A 23,947-nucleotide genomic window follows, 5' to 3' on the forward strand; every position below is an offset into this window, starting at 1 on the left:
GCAAATTCAAACAATGAAATACACACCTATTAGAATGGCCGAAATTCGCTAATACCAGCAAAGGCTAGTGAGGATGTTAGAGCAACAGGAACTCTTGTTTATTGCTAGTGGGAATGCAAAATGGTGCAGCCACTTTGGAAGACAGTTTGGTGGTCTCTTACAAAACTAAACCTTCCCTTACCATATGACCCAGCAATCACATTCCTTGGTATTTACCCAGAGGAGTTGAAAACTTGTGTCTACACAAACACCTGTACACAAAAGCTTATAGCAGCTTTGTTTATAAATGCCAAAGCTTGGAAGCAACCAAGATATCCTTTAGCAGGTGAATGGATAAATAAACTGGTACATCCAGACAATGGAATTTTCATTCAGTGCTGAAAAGAAGTGAGCTGTCAAGCAATAAAAAGATATGAAGGAAACTTAAATGTATATTACTTAGTGAAAGTAGTTAATCTGAACAGGCTTCATACTATATGATTCCAACTATATTGTATTCTGGAAAAGGCAAAACTTTGGAGACAGCAAAAAGATCAGTGTTTGCCAGGAGTTTGAGAGGAGTGAGGAATAAATTGGTGGAGTATAGGGGATTTTTATGACAATGAAATTATTTTATATGACACTATAATGGTTGACATATGCCATTACACACATATTTGCCAAAACCCATAGAAGATACAACACCAAGACTGAACCGTAAGCTAACTACAGAGTGTGGGTGATGGTTGTTAATGTAAGTTCATCAGTTGTAACAAATGTGCTACCCCGGTGAGGGATGTTGATAGTGGGGGAGGTTGTATTAATATATATGTGAGGGCAGAGGGTAGTTGGGAAATCTCTGTATCTTCTCAATTTTCCTATGAACTGAGAACTGCACTAAAAATGAGGTCTATTTTAAAGAAAGGCCTGATATTTTTTCTTTCTTTCTTTCTTTCTTTTTTTTTTTTTATTTTGCTTCTAAGAAGCAATTTTTACTCCTTGGAGGTAAGTTGGACCTAGATGTGCATGTACTGTTTGCCTGGATTCCTCCTTACTTCACCCACCCTGCTGGTCCAGTCCTGCTATTGCATATGAATTTCTTGGGCCAACTATTTGCTCAAACAGTCCTGTAGAAAACGGAACCAGTTGTGTCTGTCCACCTGAGGGGGTAGACTCTGCTGGTGACTTCTGATGTTGTCCAGTGCCTCTTCTCCTGTGCTCTAAGATCTGTCTGGTTCTTCAACCATCAGCCCTTTCTTGCTGGGAGTCAGCCTCTGAATAATCCTGGGATGTGACCTGTCTCACTGGTGGTCATGATCTATATTTGAGAGGAATTCTTTGCTATAGATCAGGGGAAGTTCCTTCTCCCTTCCAGGCCTTCTTTTAATCTCTTTGTTGGACTGAGGTTTTGTTATCTTTAAAAAATTATTTCAGTAATCCAAAGAGCAAGGATCCTTTTAAGAGTGTTCAAAGTTAAGCTCCCTGGATACTATCTGATCAGGGTTTCTCTTTTAACTCATTTGGGGTCCTTATGCACTAATAAAATTATTATAATGTAACAAGTACAGAAAAATTGGTCATGATCTAGAAATGCTCTGTAGAATAGCTCATGCTTTAATTACATGCTCTTTTTTTTACATAAAATTTCTCTTAGGAACAAAAACAACAAAAGTTTTACTTTTGATCATGTTCCTCTTTCTCTCAGATGAAGGAAGTATTACAATACCAAGAAGCCTCTTAGCTCATGAGACAGGATTTTTGCAAGCATCCGGAATACATTACCCTTGTTGTTATTGATTCAGAGTAATTAGGACTGAGAGTCATTTGGGGGGGGGGTGTTATTTGTTATTGTTTAAAAACTTTTAGGGCTTCCTTTGTGGCTCAGTTGGTAAAGAATCAACCTGCAATGTGGGAGACCTGGGTTCGATCCCTGGGTTGGGAAGATCTCCTGGAGAAGGGAACAGTTACTCACTCCAGTATTCTGGACTGGAGAATTCCATGGACTAAGCAAGAGAGTTCCAGAAAAACATCTATTTCTGCTCTTCTGGCTATGTCAAAGCCTTTGACTGTGTAGATCACAATAAACTGTGGAAAATTCTTCAAGAGATGGGAATACCAGACTACCTGACCTGCCTCTTGAGAAACCTATATGCAGGTCAGGAAGCAACAGTTAGAACTGGACATGGAACAACAGACAACTCCTTTTCCAAATAGGAGTACGTCAAGGCTGTATATTGTCACCTTGCTTATTTAACTTATATGTAGAGTACATTATGAGAAATGCTGGATTGGAAGAAACACAAGCTGGAATCAAGATTGCCAGGAGAAATATCAGTCACCTCAGATATGCAGATGACACCACCCTTATGGCAGAAAGTGAAGAGAAACTAAAAAGCCTCTTGATGAAAGTGAAAGAGGAGAGTGAAAAAGTTGGCTTAAAGCCCAACATTCAGAAAACGAAGATCATGGCATCTGGTCCCATCACTTCATGGGAAATAGTTGGGAAAGAGTGGAAACAGTGTCAGACTTTATTTTTGTGGGCTCCAAAATCACTGCAGATGGTGATTGCCGCCATGAAATTAAAAGACGCTTACTCCTTGGAAGGAAAGTTATGACCAACCTAGATAGCATATTCAAAAGCAGAGACATTACTTTGCTAACAAAGGTCCATCCAGTCAAGGCTATGATTTTTCCAGTAATCATGTATGGATGTGAGAGTTGGACTGTGAAGAAAGCTGAGTGCCAAAGAATTGATGCTTTTGAACTGTGGTGTTGACGAAGACTCTTGACAGTCCCATGGACTGCAAGGAGATCCAACCAGTCCATTCTAAAGTAGATCAGTCCTGGGTGTTCATTGGAAGGACTGATGCTAAAGCTGAAACTCCAGTACTTTGGCCCCTGATGCGAAGAGTTGACTCATTGGAAAAGACTCTGATGCTGGGAGGGATTGGGGGCAGGAGGAGAAGGGGATGACAGTGGATGAGATGGCTGGATGGCATCACCGACTCGATGAACATGAGTTTGAGTAGACTCTGGGAGTTGGTGATGGACAGGGAGGCCTGGCGTGCTGTGATTCATGGGGTCGCAAAGAGTTGGACACGACTGAGTGACTGAACTGAACTGAAAAACTTTTAAAAACATGTATTCATTTATTTTGGGCCGAGCTGAGTCTTTGCTGCGGTGCGTGGGCTTTCGTGGTCATGGTGCGCAGGTTCCTCACTGTGCGGCTTCTCTTGTTGCAGAGCGCGGGCTCCAGGGCATGAGGGCTTAGTAGCTGTGTCTCGCTGGCTCTAGAGTGTGGGCTTAGCAGCTGCAGTGCACAGGCTTAGTTACCCCACGGTATGTGGAGTCTACCTGGACCAGGGATTAAACCTGTGTCCCTTGCATTGGCAGGTGGATTCTTAACCACTGGACCACCAGGGAAATCCTAATATTTTTAAGATGGTAATATTGATGGTATATTTTTCTAATTAAAAGACTAATATGTGTCCAATTAAAAAATAAGAAACAACTAGGAAAAGAAAAAAGAAAAACAAGATCTACCTGACTTCTAACCCTTGTTCACAGTTATTAACATTTTCGGTATACAGTCTCACTCTTTTATAATCTCTCAGCAAAATATTTGCCAACAGGGGAAGCATGTGTCGTAATATTTTGTTCTCCCATTCATCAAACTATAGCTTCTGTTTCCTCACATCATGAACTAGAGCTTCACAGCACAACTTCTTTGGAAAATTTTAAATACACAGTTAACAGGAAAGCAAAATGAACACGGTATCCATCACTCAGCTTCAGAGCGACTGACTTTCTGATAGTCTCCCTCTCTTTTTTACATTCAGTTACTCTTATTTCAGCTATACTTGCCCTGAGATAAAACTGGAGTGCACGTATATTAAATGTAAAATTTTAACAAACCACCCCAATCTAGACACAGAACATTTCTGTCACCCCATGTGCCTTCTCAGTCACTACTAACCCCCTCCAGAGGAAACCATTCTTCTTAGGGGGTGCTAGTGGTAAAGAATCCTCTGGCCAGTGCAGGAGATATAAGAGACATGGGTTCGATCCCCGGGTCAGGAAGATTCCCTGGAGGAGGGCATGGCAACCCACACCAGTTCTCTTGCCTGGAGAATCCCATGGACAGAGGAGCCTGGCAGGCTATAGTCCACAGGTCGCAAAGAGTCAGACACTACCGAAGTGACTTGGCACACGCACGCACACACACGCACACACAGATTAGCTTAACCTTATCTGAGAATTGAAATACTAGAATCATATAGAATATACTCCCCTGTGACTGGCTTCTTTATTCAATATAATATCATTGAGATTGGTCTAAATGTTGCCTGTGTCCATAGCTTGTTTCTTTTTATTGTTGAATAGTATTCTGTTTTATTAACATCCCACACTTTGTTTATCCAATTTTTTTTTTAATAGACATTTGACTGATTTCCATTTTTGGCAGTCATGCAGAAAGCTGCTATGACTATTTCTGCACAAGTCTTATGCAGAAATGTATGTTCACTTCTCTTAGGTAAACAGCCCTGGCAAGGTATTGCTGGATCAAATATTAATAGCTGAGTGTTTAACTTTTTAAGAAACTGTCAAGCCTACATCCAGACTCGTACAAGAAGCAATACTTTTTAAGGCATGGTGAGTCTTCACATCAGATCCCTGTATCAGTCAAAGTGAAATCAGGAACTGGTATAATCTCACCTGGTAAGTTTAGGAATAAAGAAATAATGATACTTAGCATATCCATATCAAGAGTCTGAGACTGCCAATATCACAGTTTTACTCTACCACATCTGTGAGTAAAAGGTGTTTTAGTTTAATTGGTACTCAAACTGTATGGCCTGATGTTAGAACTACCTAATATGTTCTCACCATCTTGCTGCTGCTGCTGCTGCTGCTGCGTCTCTTCAGTCGTGTCCGACTCTGTGCGACCCCAGAGACAGCAGCCCACTAGGCTCCTCTGTCCCTGGGATTCTCCAGGCAAGAATACTGGAGTGGGTTGCCATTTCCTTCGCCAATGCATGAAAGTGAAAAGTGAAAGTGAAGTCGTTCAGTCGTGCCTGACTGTTAGCGACCCCATGGACTGCAGCCTACCGGCTTCTCCATCCATGGGATTTTCCAGGCAAGAGTACTGGCGAGGCTTGCCATTGCCTTCTCCGTCTCACCGGTTTAGGAAGGGTCAAATGTGACACTCAATGTTTATATTTTTACAATAGCCACAAGGAACATCATTTCAGAACTTATAAGATGAGCCAGCAAAGTCAATCTGCTTTATATATATTGAGTGGACTAATGGACAGTTAATACGAGTAGTTGAAAAAACGAAATAAAGTGACATTATGGATATTGTGTCCTACCAGGCAGCTCTTGCTCCTTTGCACACAATGAATATCTTTTAAATAATCGGAGACCATGTGGATATTTCCTATTAACTCTCTAACTATTTCTTACTAATTTCTTCTTTGTGGATGGACTTATAAATTGTGTGTCATGACTCATTTGAATGCCTCTTTCCATTTTTCTAAGACTGTAAGAACAAAATTAATCTTCCCATGGCTATTTATATCCAATGCATGTGTTCAGTCTTTTGGACACACGAGGCTCCTTGAAGAGTCGACCACATTCAGGAACTGGCTTATATCCTATGAGCAATAGATAATCATTGCCAACTGTACACTGGAAATGCCCCATTTTCCCACAGAGACTAGATATGTTTGGATAAAATACCTAGTTGTTAGCATAGAGACTGTTCCATAGACTGTTAAAAAAAAAAAAAGATTGGTTAAAATCAGAGCACACAGGTACACTTTATTTACTCAAGAGTTACTCAGCTTTAAGCAGAGACCTCTGATGTCTCTTAAAAAATACCTCCCTTTAGGTCTGGTGGTTAGAACTCTGCACTTTCACTGCCGGGCCCTGGGTTCTATCCCTGGTCAGGGGGCTAAGATCTCCAAAGCTGCACGGTGCAGCCAAAAAAAATTTTTCTTCCCCTTTGCTCCATGTCTCTTTGTTAAGAGTCTTTTTGGTAACTTAAAATACTATTCATGTGATTTTAAATCCCACATTGGCTGTGCTTTTCTTATCATAGCTATTTCCACACTAACATACCAGTTATTCCTTCAGAGTGATATCAAGCTTACTGTAAGTTTTTGTCTAAGCCAGTCTCTGTTTATTTAGTCAAGTGTTTTGAGGAAGTATTGGGAGTATTGTTAATGCTGGAAAATAGAATGATTGCTCCCTAAAGAATTTGCTGATCCAAATAGTCTGTGTTTACCTATCCTTCAGAGGTATCATGATGTGGTTTCACAGTGATTAGTAGAAGCCAACCATGTTTAAAGATATGCTGGCTCTTAGATAACTCACGCATATTTGGTATTCAGGTGTGATATTTATTTCCTCAAATGAAAATGAAAAAATAAAACATTCAAATGGTTTGAAGAAACATTCTGGGGTTTGATTTTTTTTTTCAATTTATACTTAACTTAGGTATGAGTAATAAACTAAAAACAAACAAACAAACAAAAAACTGTCTATCCAGTTGTTCATTTCCTTGTTTCCAGTGTGATAATTAGTTTTCCAACTATTGGAAAAATATTGTTTCTATTTGAAATCATATGAACTGATGTACCTGTAACATATCTAAATGTGAAGGCGAGTATTGGAAAAGGGGTAAACGATATAGTTTGAGAAAACTAAGGTTATATGTTTAGGACAAGGGGATTGAAATAGACTATCAGTGAATAAAGGACTTTAAACAAAGACTGAAATGGAGTGACAAAGATAGTTATTTAAATTCAAGAAGGTCTTGGCAAACTTGGTAAAACACACCCATCTTAGATCAACAAAGCGATATTCATTTAGTGCTTCACAAAAATAAATTGCCTTCATGACTGAATAAACAAAATGTGTTATATTCATACAATGGAATCTATTTGACAATAAAAAGAAATGAAATCATGATAACATGACATGGATGAACCTCAAAAACTATGCAAAATGAAAGGAGCCATTTACAAATAAACATATATTGTGTGATTCCAGTTATATGAAATGTCCAAAGTAGGCCAATCCATAGAGACAGAGAGTGGATTGGTGGCTGCCAAGGGCTGGAGGATAGGGTAAATGGTGACTGACTGCTAATGGGTACAGGATTTTTAAGGGTGTGATGAGAATGTTCCAAAATTGATTGTGCACAATTCTATGGATATACCAAAAAACACTGACTTGTATAACTTAAAAAAAATTTTATAGTATGTGAATTATCTCATTCTAATAAGAGCCTACTAAGTGCCAGATATGTATCAATAACTTACACTATTCAATTTAATCGTTACCAGATGCTTGCAAACAAAGTTTATTCTCACTTAACAAAGGAGAAAACAGAGTTCTAACTCACCTGGGTCACTCGCTCAGTGGAGGACTGGCACTGCTGGGCTTGCACACTAAGCCTGTTTTCTAAGTATAAGCCTTTTCCATTGGCTGTCCTGCTCCACCCTGCTTCCAGAGTTTCTACTTTAGATCCTCGGTGAGCTCGACTCAGGGGGTCTCTGCATTGTCCTCTGCTCTTTTAACTGCTCTGGCTGTTCCAGCCAGACAGACCTTACTCTGGAGATGCTCCTATCATTCTCCGCAGACCTGCCCTGCCCAGGTCTGAGGCACTATCTTCTCTTAGCCAGTGTCTCACAGTAAGCTCCTCTGGGCGCCCCCAAAGACTGTGAAGAAAAGTTCTAGGTTTTCTCTCCAGTTTCAGCCAATGATTATAGCCTTTGCCTCTGGCCTGGAACGCTACAAGAAACAGCCCATGAAGGATTTCCTGCTTACAGGCTATTACTTGCCCGGAGACACTGTGTGTGCGCATACTGGCATGTGCATGTGCGTGTGAGTAACCTGGGGATGGTGGGAGTGATTTTTTTTTTTTTGCACTACCTAACAGGGAGACAGGCTCTTTCTTGCTTTCTCCCTCATTGTTTGAATTCTCCCAGGAATTCTATCCAGGGAGATGGAATAAAGTGATTGACATCTGTTCTTCCCAAGCCAGTTTTTTTTTTTTTTAATTTTTTTGCGTTATCTCAAAGCTTCCCCCATTATTCAAAAATGAAGACCCTTTATAAAATCAACAAATTTCTCAACTTCCCACTCTTATGATGGGAGCTGAGAAGATACATACTTATTTGAAGCTACTATATATCTGGTAATGCTTTCACATGAATTTTGCACTCTGTCAATTATATGAGCAACTTATATGGTCATGGAGCCATATTTGGTCTGGAGTGATATATTGTACTTAACTCAAGGTGACAATTTGAGCAAAAAGGTCTTACAGTGCTTTGATGTAACTCCTTGGCCCATCACTGTCTTTAACCTTTTCTTCAGTGATGGTTTGTTAATGTTTATACAGAACTTTAATCTAGCTCATGGACTTTCCTGGTGGTGCAGATGGTAAAGCGTCTGTGTACAATGCGGGAGACCTGGGTTCCATCCCTGGGTCGGGAAGATCTGCTGGAGAAGGAAATGGCAATCCACTCCAGTACTCTTGCCTGGAAAATCCCATGGACAGAGGAGCCTGGTAGGCTACAGTTCATGGTGTCACAAAGAGTCGGACACTACTGAGCGACTTCACTCACTTTCCTTTAATCTAGTTCACTGTTCTGAGGCTTACAAAGGTCTTTCATGAACATTACCTGATCAGATTTATGTTCTGGAGTGTTGGCATATTTTTAAACATGAGAGACCTTTATGTTTGGCAAGACTACACAGTGTCAGTAAAGGGGGTGGGGGAGTTGTGATCAGGAAAACTATTCCATAATTAAATTACGCCTTCTCTCAGCTAATCTGTTTCACCGTTCATTGTGCGTTATCGGGCAATCGGACCAGAACCAGTGTTGTCTTGTTTGTTGCTTGTTTTCGCTTTGCTTCTTCAAAAGAGATGCACTTGAAACATCTATGCCTAAAATGGGTAAAGGGGGAGCTGCTCCTGGAGCTGGGGAGAAGAATTACAGTTTACCCTCTTTATTCTGTTCTGGGAAAGTTTTGAACCCAGAGTTCTCTTTATGAGTACTTACTCTCAGGATCCATTGCCTAAAGGCTTTTATTTTTTCTCTTGGGGAGTGGTGAGCAGGAAGGATTAAACTAGCAGCTTCAGTGGTGAGAACCGGTGCCCACCCCCACCTTTAGGAGACTGGGCCTCAGCAGCCTGAAGGTACTCATGCCTCCAGGAAAGGATGCTCCCAGTCTTGGCCGGAGCCCAGCAGGCATATGCCTTGCTCTGATGTTCTTTCGGACTGAAACTACAAAGCTAGCTAGTTTCATTTTCCAGGACTGTGTTTAACTACATTTAAATTATGTAATTCTTCTCATAGTCTTTATACAAGCTAATTGTAAAGGAAATCCTTGAATAAATTGTTGATTAAACTTTGGAGGTTTTCATCTTTAACTAGATGTAAACTTTTGATAGGGTTTCCCTGGTGGCTCAACGGTAAAAAATCCAGGAGATTAGGGTTGATCCCTGGGTCGGGAAGATCCTCTGGAGAAGGAAATGGCAACCCACTCCAGTATTCTTGGCCTGGGAAGTCCCATGGACAGAGGGGCCTGGGGAGTTACAGTCCATGGGGTCGCAAAAGAGTTGGACATGATTTAGTGACTTAACAACAGCAACAACAAAAACTTTTGACACCATCTTGAGTTATATCAGACAGAGTTTGGCATAGCTGCATGTAGTCACAATTTTCTAAACAGTTTGGTATGCTTGAACTCTTGATCTTTGATCTAAATTTACTTAGGTCTTCTAGCCTCATCTCCAGAGCCTTCCACCATCAGAAACATTCTGCACCTTGCTTGCTGGAAGGTTTCTGTTTTTTTTTAAACAGTGGCATCTGGTGATGTGTATATGAAAGCAATGAGATCTCTCAATACTTTTAGAATCATTTTGTTAGAAATGGCTTATGTACACTTCAAAGTATATTCATTTCCAAAGTTATGCTTTAGTTTTTAGAATTAGTTTTTAAAGATACCTTTTAAAGAAAGTTGATGAAACAGATATCTCTAATTCTTAGAAACTTAGCAGGGCTTATCTGAAAATGCCTCCTTTTCATATCAGCAACTTGAAATATGTCTTCAAGAGGTTCTTTGATCTCCTGCTATTAGATGAGCTGCATTTTCTTGTGAATTTACAGGATTTACATCCTAGAAGGCATCTATGATGAAGCAGAGGTATGAGAAGAGAAGACCTGGTCATTGCCCAACTTTACCTGAGGATATATTTGTTGAGAATCTATTACATTAAACAATCACAGCAAAATTAAAATGCAATTGATTGGACTGTTACTAGAAACTGTTTGTGGGACAGGTTTTCCCCTTAACTTTTTACTAGAAAGTTTTTCAAGTGTAGAAAATTTAAAAGCACATTCTTTTTTTAAAAAAATTAATTTCTTTATTTTAATTGGAGGCTAATTACTTTACAATATTGTGGTGGTGTTTGCCATACATTGACATGAATCAGCCATGGGTGTACATGTGTTCCCCATCCTGAATCCCCCTCCCACCTCCCTCTCCATCCCATCCCTCAGGGTCATCCCAGTGCACCGGCCCTGAGCGCCCTGTCTCAGGCATCAAACCTGGACTGGTGATCTATTTCACACATGGTAATATACATGTTTCAGTGCTATTCTCTCAGATCATCCCACTCTCGCCTTCTTCCACAGAGTCCAAAAGTCTGTTCTTTAAATCTGTGTCTCTTTTGCTGTCTCGCATATAGGGTCTTCGTTACCATCTTTCTAAATTCCATATATGTGCATTAATATATTGTATTGGTATTTTCCTTTCTGACTTACTTCACTCTGTATAATAGGCTCCACTTTCATCAACCTCATTAGAACTGATTCAAATGTATTCTTTTTAACGGCTGAGTAATACTCCATTGTGTCTTTGTACCACAGCTTTCTTATCCATTCATCTGCTGATGGACATCTAGGTTGTTTCCGTGTCCTGGCTATTATAAACAGTGCTGCGATGAACATTGGGGTACATGTGTCTCTTTCAATTCTGGTTTCCTCGGTGTGTATGCCCAGCAGTGGGATTGCTGGGTCGTATGGCAGTTCTACATGGCATCTCATCCTATATGTAAATACTTTTAATTAAATAAACATTCAAAATATGTTGCAGGCATACTTTCTCTTTCTTTTCTCCCACATTCTACATTCAGTGTGGAGCAAATGCTATAGGTCACATCTTCAAAACAGGCATCTGATTACCAGCTACCCCCTCCGTTCCTGGTCCAGGTCCCAACATCTCTCTCCTAAATTAAGCAGTGGCTCTCTCACGAGTTTCACTCTTGCTGTAATTGATCCTTTTGGGGACATCTCAAAATCTTGGCTAGAGTGACTCTTTCCAAGTGTAAATAACATACTAATATTTTGTTCAGTTCCTCCAGTGGCTTCCCATTTGACTTGCAGTGAATGCCGAGCTCCTTATTATGAACTTTATGTGTATGTGTTAGTTGCTGAATCATGTCGAGTCTTTGTGGCCCCACGGACTGTAGACCACCAGGCTCCTCTCTCCATGAGATTTCTCAGGCTAGAATATTGGAGTGGGTTCCCATTTCCTACTCAAGGGATCTTCTTGATCCAGGGATTGAACCCGTGTCTCTTGGGTTTCCTGCATTGGCAGGTGGATTCTTTACCACTGTGCCACATGGGAAGCCCAGGCCGCAGATGACCAGGTACCCTGTTACCCCTCTGATATAACATCTTAGCTTTGTTTTTCTGTCTCTAAATCTGGTACAGCTCTCTGTCGCTCCTCGCCCGTGGCATCTGCTCCTGCTTCCAGCACTTCCCTTGTTTCCTCTCCCTGGAATATCCTTGGGCACCAGTAGGGCTCACTCCTTCACTTCCTTCAGGTCTTTAGCAAACATCACCTTCTTACAGAGACACTGCTCGGGTAGCCTACTGAATACGACCCCATCTCCTGATGTCTCCTTTCCCTCATCTGGATTTTAAAGAAAGCTAGATAGGACTTATCACAATCCAGTGTTCCATTCCATGTATTTTTACTTATTTATCTTTTTAATGTTCTGTTCTGTCCATTATTCTGTGTCAAGAGTTTTTGTGTGTTTTGTTCACTATTTTCCAGTGCCTGGCATGTGGTAGCTTCTTAACAAGAATTTGTTGAACGAATAACATATTTTCTTAGAGTAGTTAAAAATAATGAATTTTTGAAAATCATTGAGTTAGCAATGTCTGGGTCAAGGAATTTTTGCTCATTATACTAGGGCACTTATTTTACTTGGCTTGAATCCCAGACTGAAATCTGGGGAACTTTCTTTACTCTGCTGCCTGTTAGGCCAGACCTAACTCTAGCTTCAATCATCTGGTCACAAAAGAAGAAAAAAGTTTTATCAAAAGGAAAAGAAAGTTAGTGTGTTTTCTCCCCCAGTCCTTCTAGGTATCCCAGTTCCATAATACCCCATAAAGCTTTTCTGCTGTGTCACTCCTAGTCCCCAGATGAGGCCATTTCCCAAGGCAGGTTTCCCCCCGCATGGGTCCCTTTTTCTCCTGGGCCCTCAGGGTTGGCGCCTCAGCACATCTGCTATTTTCACCTGCTGCCTCTGCTCCGGCAAGCTGATCTCCAGGTGAGGCACCTGCCTCTTTCCACAGACGTACTCTGCTAGGGTCTGATGCAATACAGACCGCTTTCAGTAATTTAAACCATCTCCCCTCTCTCTGCATATCCTAAGGACTCAGAGGACAGACTCCAAATTTTCTCTTGATTTAACCAGTGACTACAAAATTCCAATAAGGCCCAACATTCTGGAAATGAAGCAGCACATCACGAATTTCCCTCTGGAGCTCAGCCCAGTGCTCTGTGGAAACCTGGATGGGCTGGATGGGTGGGGTGCATGGGAGCTCAAGATGGAGGGGATATATGTATACTTATGGCTGATTCACGTTGTTATATGGCAGAAACCAACACAACATTGTAAAGCAGTTATCCTCTGATTAAAAATAAATTTAAAAAAAGAAAGAATTTCCTTGATTTCCTTGTGTAATCGGTCCCTTATTTTGACAGTTCTTTCTTTGGCTTCTAAACACAGTGGCTCACTGTGTGCAGTGTCTAACGTCGGAGATGCTGCAAAGGGAAGTTTGTGCCATCTAACAGGCGGCAGTTTTCTGTTTCATCTTTTTGTTCAGCTTCTGCCTATAGATACCAGGGAAATAGAAGTACTTTTCTCGCATAAGGTCATTGACATTTATTCCTCAAGTATGGAGTCTTTTCTTCTGTTAAATGTAAATATCAACAATACCTGGTCTCAAGAATATATGCTAAACTCTTAAAAATATCCGTGGACTGATTATAATTTCAAAAGTTTCTCAACTGCTCTCTCCCACATGATAGGAGTGATGACAGATAAGGATTTTAACCTATTATATTTGGTAATGCTTTTAAAGTAGTTTGTAGTTCATCAATTTTAAGACCATATGTATGTATGTGTATGTATATAGTTGGAAATAAACAAAGGTCAAAATGACTGGTGTGGACAAGTTCTGAGAATGCCTTGACACACTCTTGGTTTCCTAGGGGCCCTCATCTTCCTGTTTTGAAATAATCAGGGACACAGATCTTATTAGTAGTAGTAACTAATCATTGACACAGGAGCCACTGGATGCCATTCTCGAGTGACTCCTCCAGTCTTCTCTCTTGAGGATTAAGAAGTACCAAATCGGCAGAGCTCTTCAGGATGAGAACTAGGGCTCACCCACCTTCATCTCAAGGGGCTCTCAGTTGTTGTTGTTTCATTGCTCAGTCGTGTCCAACTCTTTGCGACACCATCGACTGTAGCCCGCCAGGCTCCTCTGTCCATGGAATTCTCCAGGCAAGAATACTGGAGTGGGTTGCCATGCCCTTCTCCAGGGGATCTTCCTGACCCAGGGATTGAACCTGAGTCTCCTGCATCACAGGTGGATTCTTTACTGCTGAGCCACCAGGGAAGACTAAGGTCCTCAGTAGCATCCCAGATATCATGCCCTGAGGAGCTGTTCTGCTTCACATGACTGAGAGCTGACTGGGGGAGAGACCATTCAGAATCCTGGCTGCTGCCCAGGAAGGCTACTCACACTGTCTTTTGATGGTCTGACGAACTGAAACCACACATAAGCCAAGCTTAGTTTTATTTTCCTAAGCATAAGTTTAAGTTTTCATTTTAATTTTTAAACCAAATTGCTGTATGAGACAGATGTGAAGGAGGCACTTAACCTAAAAAATAGCCTCTGGGGAATGTTATCTTTGATTAAATATTCTGTTGGACTTCTAATAACATCTTAAGTTCTGGAAGGCAGAATTGCACATGACCACAGGTTCCCTTGCAATCTCTTATGTGAAACTTTCTGAAGGTCTTTGCATTGTTTCTGTATCATTTTTCCCCACTGCCCTACATGATCAGAAACCTGCTCACCACCTTAAGTATACTTAATGATCCATTTCTTTTTAGAAGAACATTTACAAAGACAGCCTTAGTTAAATACACCAATATAGAATTAAAACACTCGTATTTCTACTTTCAATAGTGTTACAAGTAATGGCTTATGTACAAACACATGTTTTTTTAATTAAAAACTACAGCTGGAGTTTATAAAAATAGCAGTTTCCTCATAAGCATAAAAAAATAAAAGTGTAATGATTGGGAAACTTACCAGGATTTTTCTGAAAACGTCTTCTTCTTACATCAGAAACTTTAAATGGTTGATTTTTAATTTTTGCTTTCTTATTCTTCTTCTAATGGGTAGAAGACGTGTGGCTGTAAGAATCCTTTTTAAAAAATAAGGCTTTAAGTTGTGATGTTTACTTGTCTCCTGAAGCCCTGACCCTGTGCAAAAGCAGAGTGAGGAAGTGGAAATGTAAACAGTCTCAGTTTTGCTTCCGAACATATTTCTTTAGGTTTGTAAAATATTAAATATATGTAAATATATGTTAATGGTTATAGAATATTAATGGATTAACGTTACAGAAAATCAACAAAGTTGAACCATTGCTGAGAAACTGTTCACCAGACAGTTTCAAGTCATCCAGAGTTAAGAAATCGAGTCAGAAAAAAAGACAAAAAAACCTACAGAAAAAAATACTGGGAAAACACTGAAAGCTCAGAGTAATCCAAGTGTCTGTTACAGGCTGAATTGCTTCCCAAAATTCATAGGTTGAAGCACTATCCCTCCTTATCTCAGAATGTGACTGTATTTGCAGAGAAGGTCTTTAAAGAGTTAATTAAGCTAAATGAGGTCATAGGGTGGATCCTAATCCAGATATGACTGGATTCCTTGTAAGAAGAGATTGGTGTTACATGCTCACACACACACACGCACACACGACACGACCCTGTGAAGACACAGGGAGAAGACAGCTGTCTACAAGTCAAAAATAGAGATCTTAAAAGAAACCAGCTCTGACAAATCCCTGACATTGGACTTCAAGCCTCTGTGAGCAAATACATTTCTGATTTTTTAACTCATCTTATCTGTAGAAATTTATTATGGCAGTCCCAGCAAACTAATACTTATGTATATTGGGTCATCATGAATTTCATTATTTTTAAAAATTAGAACATTAGTTTTAAAAATTATGAATATAATTGAAGTTCATTTTCAAACTTAAGAAATACAGAATATAAAAAGAAGGGGAGGAACCATATTATCCAAATGCAGTCTTTGTTTTCCATTATACTTTTTTCTATTCATATATTTTAAAAATATAAATTGAATATTTGAGAAATTTTACCAGACTCTGAAACATATAATTTCAAATAGGTAGTGAATACTGCCCAGTAAATGGTGAATCACATTTTACTTCTTGAATTATTCTGATATGAATATCAAAATTCAGAACCACTGGAATATGACAGCTTTGGGGGTTGTGTGTATAGTTTTTGTTAATTTGTTTGCATTTTAAAATTGGAGGAAAATTGCTTTGCAATGTTGCCTTAGCTTCTGCTGTTGCTTTCTAAAGAAACTGAAACTGCTACATCTGCTAGCAGAAGAAGTGCTTTGTTTTGCTTTGAAGTTTTGAGATTGTTCAGGTGTATCATGGTTCAAGGGCTTCCCAGCTGGCTCAGATGGTAAAGAATCTGCCTGCAGTATGGAAGAAGCAGGTCAGTCCCTGGGCTGGGCAGATCCTCTGGAGAAGTGCATGGCAACCCACCCTAGTATTATTGCCTGGAGAATCCCATGGACAGAGGAGCCTGGCAGGCCACAGTCCCTACGGTCACAAAGAGTTGGACACAGCGACTAACACACACATTGTGGTTCATAGACTTACAAAGAATGCCATGAACTATATTTATTCTTATATGAAATCTACAAATTTGGGGGATGATAGTGGAAGTGGTGCCTCTTACTATCTTATGAAACACATTTGAACATTTTCATCAATATTACTATTATCTGTTTAAATCTCCCAGTGTATTTCCTCAAAGTCTGTTTACTTAAAATTGTATGGAATGATATAATTAATAAACAATAAAATCTTGATAACACACCCCCACAACCTTGGTAAGCTTGTTAAGCAAAATTCTCTAAGAATATTATGAAGATTTTTTCATTAAGTAAAGATAATTTTTGTAGTTGTTTGAGCTATAATGTCTACTGATACTCCCAGATGTTTTACCAAACTGGTGGGCTATACTAAAACCCAAGTGTGTGTGGACTTTCAGAATGGGTTAGGTGAACAATCCATCCCAGTAGGACTCTTGCTACAGTTTTTGTTAAGTTCAGCATTATGTCCACAGTCTTTTGTTCTTTATTACATTTTGTCTCCCTCTCTGAATAAGTATTGATGCTTTCAACTGTGGTGTTGGAGAAGACTCTTCAGAGTCCCTTGGACTGCAAGAAGATCCAATCAGTCCATCCTAAAGGAGATCAGTCCTGGGTGTTCATTGAAAGAACTGATGCTGAAGCTGAAACTCCAATACTTTGGCCACCTGATGTGAAGAGCTGACTCATTTGAAAAGACCCTGATGCTGGGAAAGATTGAGGGCAGGAGGAGAAGGGGACGACAGAGGATGAGATGGCTGGATGGCATCACCGACTCAATGGACATGGGTTTGGGTGAACTCTGGGAGTTGGTGATGGACAGGGAAGCCTGGCATGCTGTGGTTCATGGGGTTGCAAAGAGTCGGACACGACTGAGAGACTGAACTGAACTGAATAAGTATAGTTTACTAGATTCTCCACTTCCCATCTCCTGAAAATTCTGATCCCCTCATTCTCACCTGGTGACATCTCTCCCTACCTAATGGACAAAATTGAACGCTTCAGTGGGCTTTCTCATATACTTCATTCTCCAGATGTGCCCATATTTACCCCTGTTCCCCTATTTACCCCTTCTTTGTACCTAATGGTGCAGTTCTGGACCCAGACTCCACAATAACATCACTTGGAGTTTTCAATAAAAGCAGAAAATTACCAGGACTGCTTTTGGGCAACCATATATCTCTAGAGACAAGGCCACATATCAGTACATTTTTAAAAGCTTCCTAAGCAGTTCTGCTAATGAAATGAAGTCTTCATCTTCCCCTTTCTTTCTTTGACCATCTTTTTATTTCTCTTCCATTTCAAACAGTTCAGTCGTTAAATCATTATACGTGCAGAGAAAAGTAGATGTCTATGGTGAGAGAGTGGGAAGTGAGGGCCTAGGAAGGCAGCTGACCTGGCGGGGTAGGGGTGTGGTTGAGGTGGGGCGAGTAGGACCTGCATAGCGTGAAGGGAGTATCCATCTGTAGGCGTGACCGGTGCTGGGAATCCAAGCCTGAGGGAGGTGTGGACGGTGTGTGGGGCCACCTGGTGTGGTGTCAGAGTGCTAGCACAGTGAGCAGAGTGTCTAAACGGAGGATTGGTCTGGTGTGGGCTATTAGAGCCCAAGCAGAGGAGAGTGTTCTTCTGGGAGAAGATGCTAAAATGAAGTGTCAGAAATTGCACTGAGGAAGGTCAAACAGGCAAGGAAAACTTTATTCGAGAACTCATAGCTTAGTCAATAAAGAATTAGCCTGCAATGCAGGAGACCAGGATTTGATTTCTGGGTCAGGAAGATCCCTTGGAAAAGAAAGTGGCAACCCATTCCAGTATTCTTGCTTGGGAAATCCCATGGACAGAGGAGCCTGGTGGGCTACAGTCCATGGGGTCACAAGAGTCAGACACGACTTAGCAACTAAACCACCCTATGGTAATAGAGGGGAGAGAGAGAGAGACTGAATTCAGCTCTTCTTAAGTAAACCCAGGAATGAACGGGTGGAAAAAAAATTGGACTACTGTTCAGTAGGTTGGTCAATGGGGTGCCTGAAGCACACCGTGTTGCTTAGTTTGCAAATGTTTTTCTCTGTGATTAGGCCCCCTGGGTTTGCTAGTTGACATGCATCCAAGTTAGGTTTCCACCCTCTCACAGATACTGGGAAACAGGGGTGCTATCTCCTTTGATGTTTACATTTCAAATACCTCGTTCCCTGGTGCTTGAGAAGGACAATCCTGGGTTATAGAACTGGAACTAGGCTGGGAGAATATTTGCATACACTTTAAAGGGGCAGAGAAATAATTTGCAACTACAAATTTTCTAAAGTAAATGCTCTAAGGAAAGGGAGGCCTTTAGTCAGGGACCTATAATCTAGAAGATACCTGTTCCAAGTTTAGTAAAGCACGCACACACAGTTGTTAAGTTTTGTATCTGACTCTCTGCGACCCCATGGACTGTAGCCCACCAGGCTGCTATGTCCATGGGATTTCCCAGGTAAGAATACTGGAGTGGGTTGTCATTTCCTTCTCCAGGGGATCTTCCTGACCCAGGAATCGAACTCACATCTGCATTGGCAGGAGGATTCTTTACTACTGAGCCACCTGGGAAGCTTAGAAATCATTAAAATTCATTTTGGTCAAGAGCCAGAGCTGAGTTGAGAGAGGAGGGCACTTCTTCTGGGCAGGAGATAGCAGCATTGAGATAGAAGATTGATTACACAGAGGGATTACTCAAATAAGAAAATATATAAGGAAGTGAAAGCCATATTTCTCACTGTTGGAGAAGTGGGTTACAAACATGAGAAGAGAATAATTTGCAGTATGGAACTACAGTTGGAGATATCTGTGTGAATTCATGTTTTTAAAGTATATTTAGATATGGAAATAGATATAGCTGTGAATATATTGTCTTCTCTTGTTGATTGAGAGTGAGGAGAGACACCTCCATAGCAATGAGCACAACTAGCACTCAAATGGTGCCTTCTAAAAGCGATTTTTTTTCTCTAAAAAACCAGGGCCCCTTGGAAAGATAGCAGATTCTAGAGATGGGACAGGGAAAGTATAAGATAAGCTTGAGACGTCTTCTTTTTTTTGTCCAGAAAGCAAGGAAGAGATCAAAGAAAGATACAGAAAGTACTAAAAAGTTTAGTCAACTTGAATAGGCTCCTGATACTCAAATCTAGGACAATTGGAGGATCAAAATAAATAGTGTAGTAACAGATTATCCACTGAATAATCAGATAATTCACTGAATGATACAGAGAACCATGAGTTCAAATAGATATAAATAAGTAAATGAGTAACTGGAAAATTTGATGAGAAATAGGCAATGGCATCCCACTCCAGTACTCTTGCCTGGAAAATCCCATGGACGGAGGAACCTGGTGGGCTGAGGGCTATGGGGTCACTATGAGTCGGACACGACTAAGCGATTTCACTTTCACTTTTCACTTTCATACATTGGAGAAGGAAATGGCAACCCACTCCAGTGTTCTTGCCTGGAGAATCCCAGGGACAGAAGAGCCTGGTGGGCTGCCGTCTATGGGGTCGCACAGAGTCGGACACGACTGGAGCGACTTAGCAGCAGCAGCAGCAGCAGCAGTGTATTGACAAAGTTACAATTTACCTTCCCACCAAATACTTACTAATGACAATGAGAAAGACTAACTGTACAGTGGAGAAGCCTGCAGGCCCTTTCATTCAGTGTTATCTTTGATTCATCGAGGTGAATGACATCAATATGGGACAAATGAGAATGATGAACCCTAATAGGATGGCGAGTGTACAGCATCACTCCTGTGATATTCCTGCCAAGATACATAACTTAAATCTACTAATCCTGAAACATCAAACAAATGTAAACTGAGGGATGTTCTACAAAATAGCTGGCCTCTCATCTTGAAAAGTGTCAAGGTCATAAACATGTAGAGGTTAAGGAAATGTTTCAGATTGGAGGAAATTAAATGCAACTTATGCTGGGTCTTTTTGTTATAAAACACATTATTGAGATAATTAGTGAAACTTGAATGAAGTGTGAGGATTAGATAAAATAATCAACATCTAAGTTAATATCAGTGTCCACCCCAAGTTGGCCATCCTGATTTGGATGGTTGTGTTGTGATTAGGTTTCCTTGTACTGTGGTTAGAATTCCCTTGTTTGTTGAAATACACACTGAAGTACTGGAGGGTGATTCAATTTTTTACTCAAACTGCTCATTAAAAACTTTTGTCCTTCTACTTCCTATCAATCTGTAAGTTTTTGATTGGTGGATTACAGGTTGGTAATTACTGAAAATAAAAAAAGAATCATACAATTGCCACCTGTATAATATCACTCCTAACCACAATAAGAGAAAGAAGTAAAGTGAAGTTCATTCTCTCCTTCATTCTCACGGGCTTAACTCCAAGTTAAAATTTCCCTCTTTAAATGTCATCCTTCTCAGCCGTACACAAATAAGTTTAGGATTCCTGGATTTTCACTGGAGATTCTACCACCCATAAAAATATTCACAGAAAACATACTGCTTGGTTTTGTCTACTGGAACTGGATTGTTACATATACATGCCCTCAGCATTCACCCACATTGATGTAGCTGTAGTTATTTTTCATTGCCATTTAATATTCTACTGAGTTATTTTGCCATATCTGATTTATCCATGCTTCTGTTGATGAATATTAGAGTGGCATAATGTAGTTTTGAACATTCTTGTGCATGTCTTCTGATGCACATGAACAAGGGCTATTCTAGAAAATGTTGCCTGGAGGGGAATCTTGGTTGATGTACATGATCAACATTCCTATATAATACTTAAATGTTTCCTGAAGTTTTAGCAGTTTACATTCCTATTGTTGTTGTTTTAATCACTAAGTCATGTCTGACTCTTTCATGACCCCCATGGACTGTAGCCTGCCAGGCTCCTCTCTAAGGATCTTCCTGATCCAGGGATCCAACTCTGGTTCCTACCTTGGTAGGCAGATTCTTTACCACTGAGCCATTAGGGAAGCCCCACATTCCTATAAGCAACAGATTAAGGGGTTTCTCTTACTCTACATCCATGATAACTCTTGCTATTATGAGACTTTCTGATTTTTATCATTCAAGTGGATGTGAAACTGTATCTTGCTGTGATTTTAATTTCCATTTGCCTCATTATTAGTAGATTGAAAATCTTTTCATATGTTTAGCTATTTATGCTTCCTCAGCTCTGAAATTCCTGTTTATTTAATTTGCATATTTTAAAATCAGTTTGGTCATAATTTTTGTTGCTTGTTTTTGGGTGTTTTAAGTCCTAATCCTTTAGTTACTGTGTGTATTGCAAATTTAATTCTAGCTCTTAGTTTCGCTTTTCACTTACTTCGCGGTTGTAAACAGAAGTTCTTAATTTCAATGTGGTTAAATTCATGAGCTTTTTCCTGTGGTTTATGCTTTTTGTGTCTTATTTAGAACATCTTCCCTACTTTGAGATCATATTTTCTCATGTCATTCTGTAAATGCTTTCTAGTTTTGCCTTCTACTAGGTATAAGGTATGGAGAAGGAAATGGCAACCCACTCCAGTGCTCGTACCTGGAGAATCCCAGGGATGGGGAAGCCTGGTGAACTGCCGTCTATGGGGTCGCACAGAGTCAGACACGACTGAAGCGACTTAGCAGCAGCATGTATAAGGTAAGGGGCTCTTGTCACATATAGACAAAGGAAAGGGTACACGCTTATTCCATAAACTTAAAGTGTTAATCATGAATAGAAAGAGACAATTATGTAAGAACTGACATGTGGTATCTACTTTTAAAATTCAAAATGAAGGAAGAATGAATAAAAAAGAAATCTGGACAATTTAATTAGCCTATGGAGTAACCCACCAAATGGGTCAGTAAGCAACCAAGAGAAAGGATGCAAAAAAGCCACTTCTATCATCTCAATGTCTTCATCCTCACCCCAACTAGAGAGCAGAAATACAGCAGAAAAAAATCAGATTTTCCTTCAGCGAAATATCTACAGCACTTGAAAGTTGAAAAAGGAAAGAAGTAAGTAAAACACGTAGAGAGCATGACAGGCTGGAAAGTATGGTACTTGGAGGGCTTCTGTTAAGTCTATCTTTTCACATACAGTTCAGATCAGCAATTATAATGTATAGACTTCACCTCTTTTTCTCTCTTTGTCTGTGAAGAGAATGAAAACAGTTCCTGAAGAGACAAGTGAAAAAAATGGTACTTAAAAGTTGAGCCAGTTCTTTGGGGGGGGGGGAAAAAAAAGAAGAAAGAAATGTATGTAAATTTGGAATACAGTAACCATGGGACCTATCTCAAGGTATATGAGAGGCTTGTGGTCTCTCTTGGAATCAATGTTTTGGGTCTTAACCAGACTAAGAGAATGATGCTAAGGTACGTCCACACCATTACAGAGCATACTCCCTGATACAGGACCAAATAAAATTAGATAACTTCAATCATATTACATTAAATTAAATTGCAGATGGCTCAATGATTTAAACATAATAAATTCAATAATACACTCTCAGAAAACATGACCAAGTTTTAAAAGTATTAAAGTGGAGAAAGGTATAGTAAAGGCCCTAAAAAACATACAGAGAGAAAGTTAATATATTTGAGTTGCATAAATATGTAATCACTTTGTAAAATATTTCATAAAGTAAGCCAAAAGAGTACCAATCAAGCAGGAAAACTGTAACACTTATAATACTGTTAAAGAGCTAACTTTGTAATTTATAAAGAATCTGTACAAATCAGTATGGAAAAAAAAAATAAGCACTTTTTAGGTCCATCCATGTCTCTACAAATAATTCCATTCTGGCAGAAACTAACACAACATTGTAAAGCAACCATACCCTAATTAAAAAAAATAAGCAAAGGATATAAAGAGGATTTTCAAGAAAAAAAGATGAATAAATACAGTATTTTCAACCTCACTCATAAAAAAGTATTAAAAACTACAAAATATCATCTCATATCACGTTACCAACATGAAAAATTTAATAACACCTGGTGTTGGGGATGATATGGGGAAATAAGCTAGCTCATAATACTAAAGATAGAAATGTAAATGAGAATAATGGAGAGAAATTCAGCAGTATCTATGAAAACTATAAACATTCAAAAACAAAAGAAAAGTTTGAAGACAAAACACAGGAGAATATGAAGGTAGGCAAAAATTTCTTAAGCAGAATATGAAAAGGGCTAATCATGTATGGAAGTGAAAGTTGAACTGTGAAGAAAGCTGAGCACTGAAGAATTGATGCTTTTGAACTGTGGTGTTGGAGAAGACTCTTGAGAGTCCGTTGGACTGCAAGGAGATTCAACCAGTCCATTCTAAAGGAGATCAGCCCTGGGTGTTCTTTCGACGGACTGATGCTAAAGCTGAAACTCCAGTACTTTGGCCAGCTCATGTGAAGAGTTGACTCATTGGAAAAGACTCTGGTGCTGGGAGGGATTGAGGGCAGGAGGAGAAGGGGATGACCGAGGATGAGATGGCTGGATGGTATCACCGACTCGATGGACGTGAGTTCGAGTGAACTCCGGGAGCTGGTGATGGACAGGGAGGCCTGGTGTGCTGCAATTCATGGCGTCGCAAAGAGTCAGACACGACTGAGAGACTGAACTGAACTGAATGATAAAGAAAAAACTGATAAATTAGACTATATATATTTTGTATATATATTATAAAAATTAAGA

The 23,947-nt window shown here is 39.9% G+C and overlaps 1 protein-coding gene and 1 long non-coding RNA gene across 4 annotated transcripts in view; one reads left to right on the plus strand and one right to left on the minus strand.

The window, feature by feature from the left end:
• The window catches only part of LOC138439123 (sterile alpha motif domain-containing protein 9-like), a 43,148-nt gene extending 27,860 nt beyond the window's left edge, over window positions 1-15,288 (minus strand). Inside the window, exon 1 of one of the 3 annotated variants that reach the window (XM_069587409.1) lies at window positions 14,679-15,288. The gene's annotated coding sequence lies outside the window, so the exon portion shown is untranslated. Of the gene's footprint in view, window positions 1-7,390; window positions 7,702-14,678 lie in introns of those variants that run through there. The other 2 variants (XM_069587408.1, XM_069587411.1) reach the window with 2 other exon arrangements.
• LOC138439126 (uncharacterized) overlaps window positions 7,750-23,947 on the plus strand; it is a 50,841-nt gene continuing 34,643 nt past the window's right edge. Inside the window, exon 1 of the long non-coding RNA XR_011256581.1 lies at window positions 7,750-7,872. This is a non-coding gene — a long non-coding RNA (uncharacterized lncRNA). The remainder of the gene's footprint in view (window positions 7,873-23,947) is intronic.

The sequence above is a fragment of the Ovis canadensis genome, chromosome 4 (genome assembly GCF_042477335.2).
Source record: "Ovis canadensis isolate MfBH-ARS-UI-01 breed Bighorn chromosome 4, ARS-UI_OviCan_v2, whole genome shotgun sequence".
Taxonomy (NCBI): Eukaryota; Metazoa; Chordata; class Mammalia; order Artiodactyla; family Bovidae; genus Ovis; species Ovis canadensis.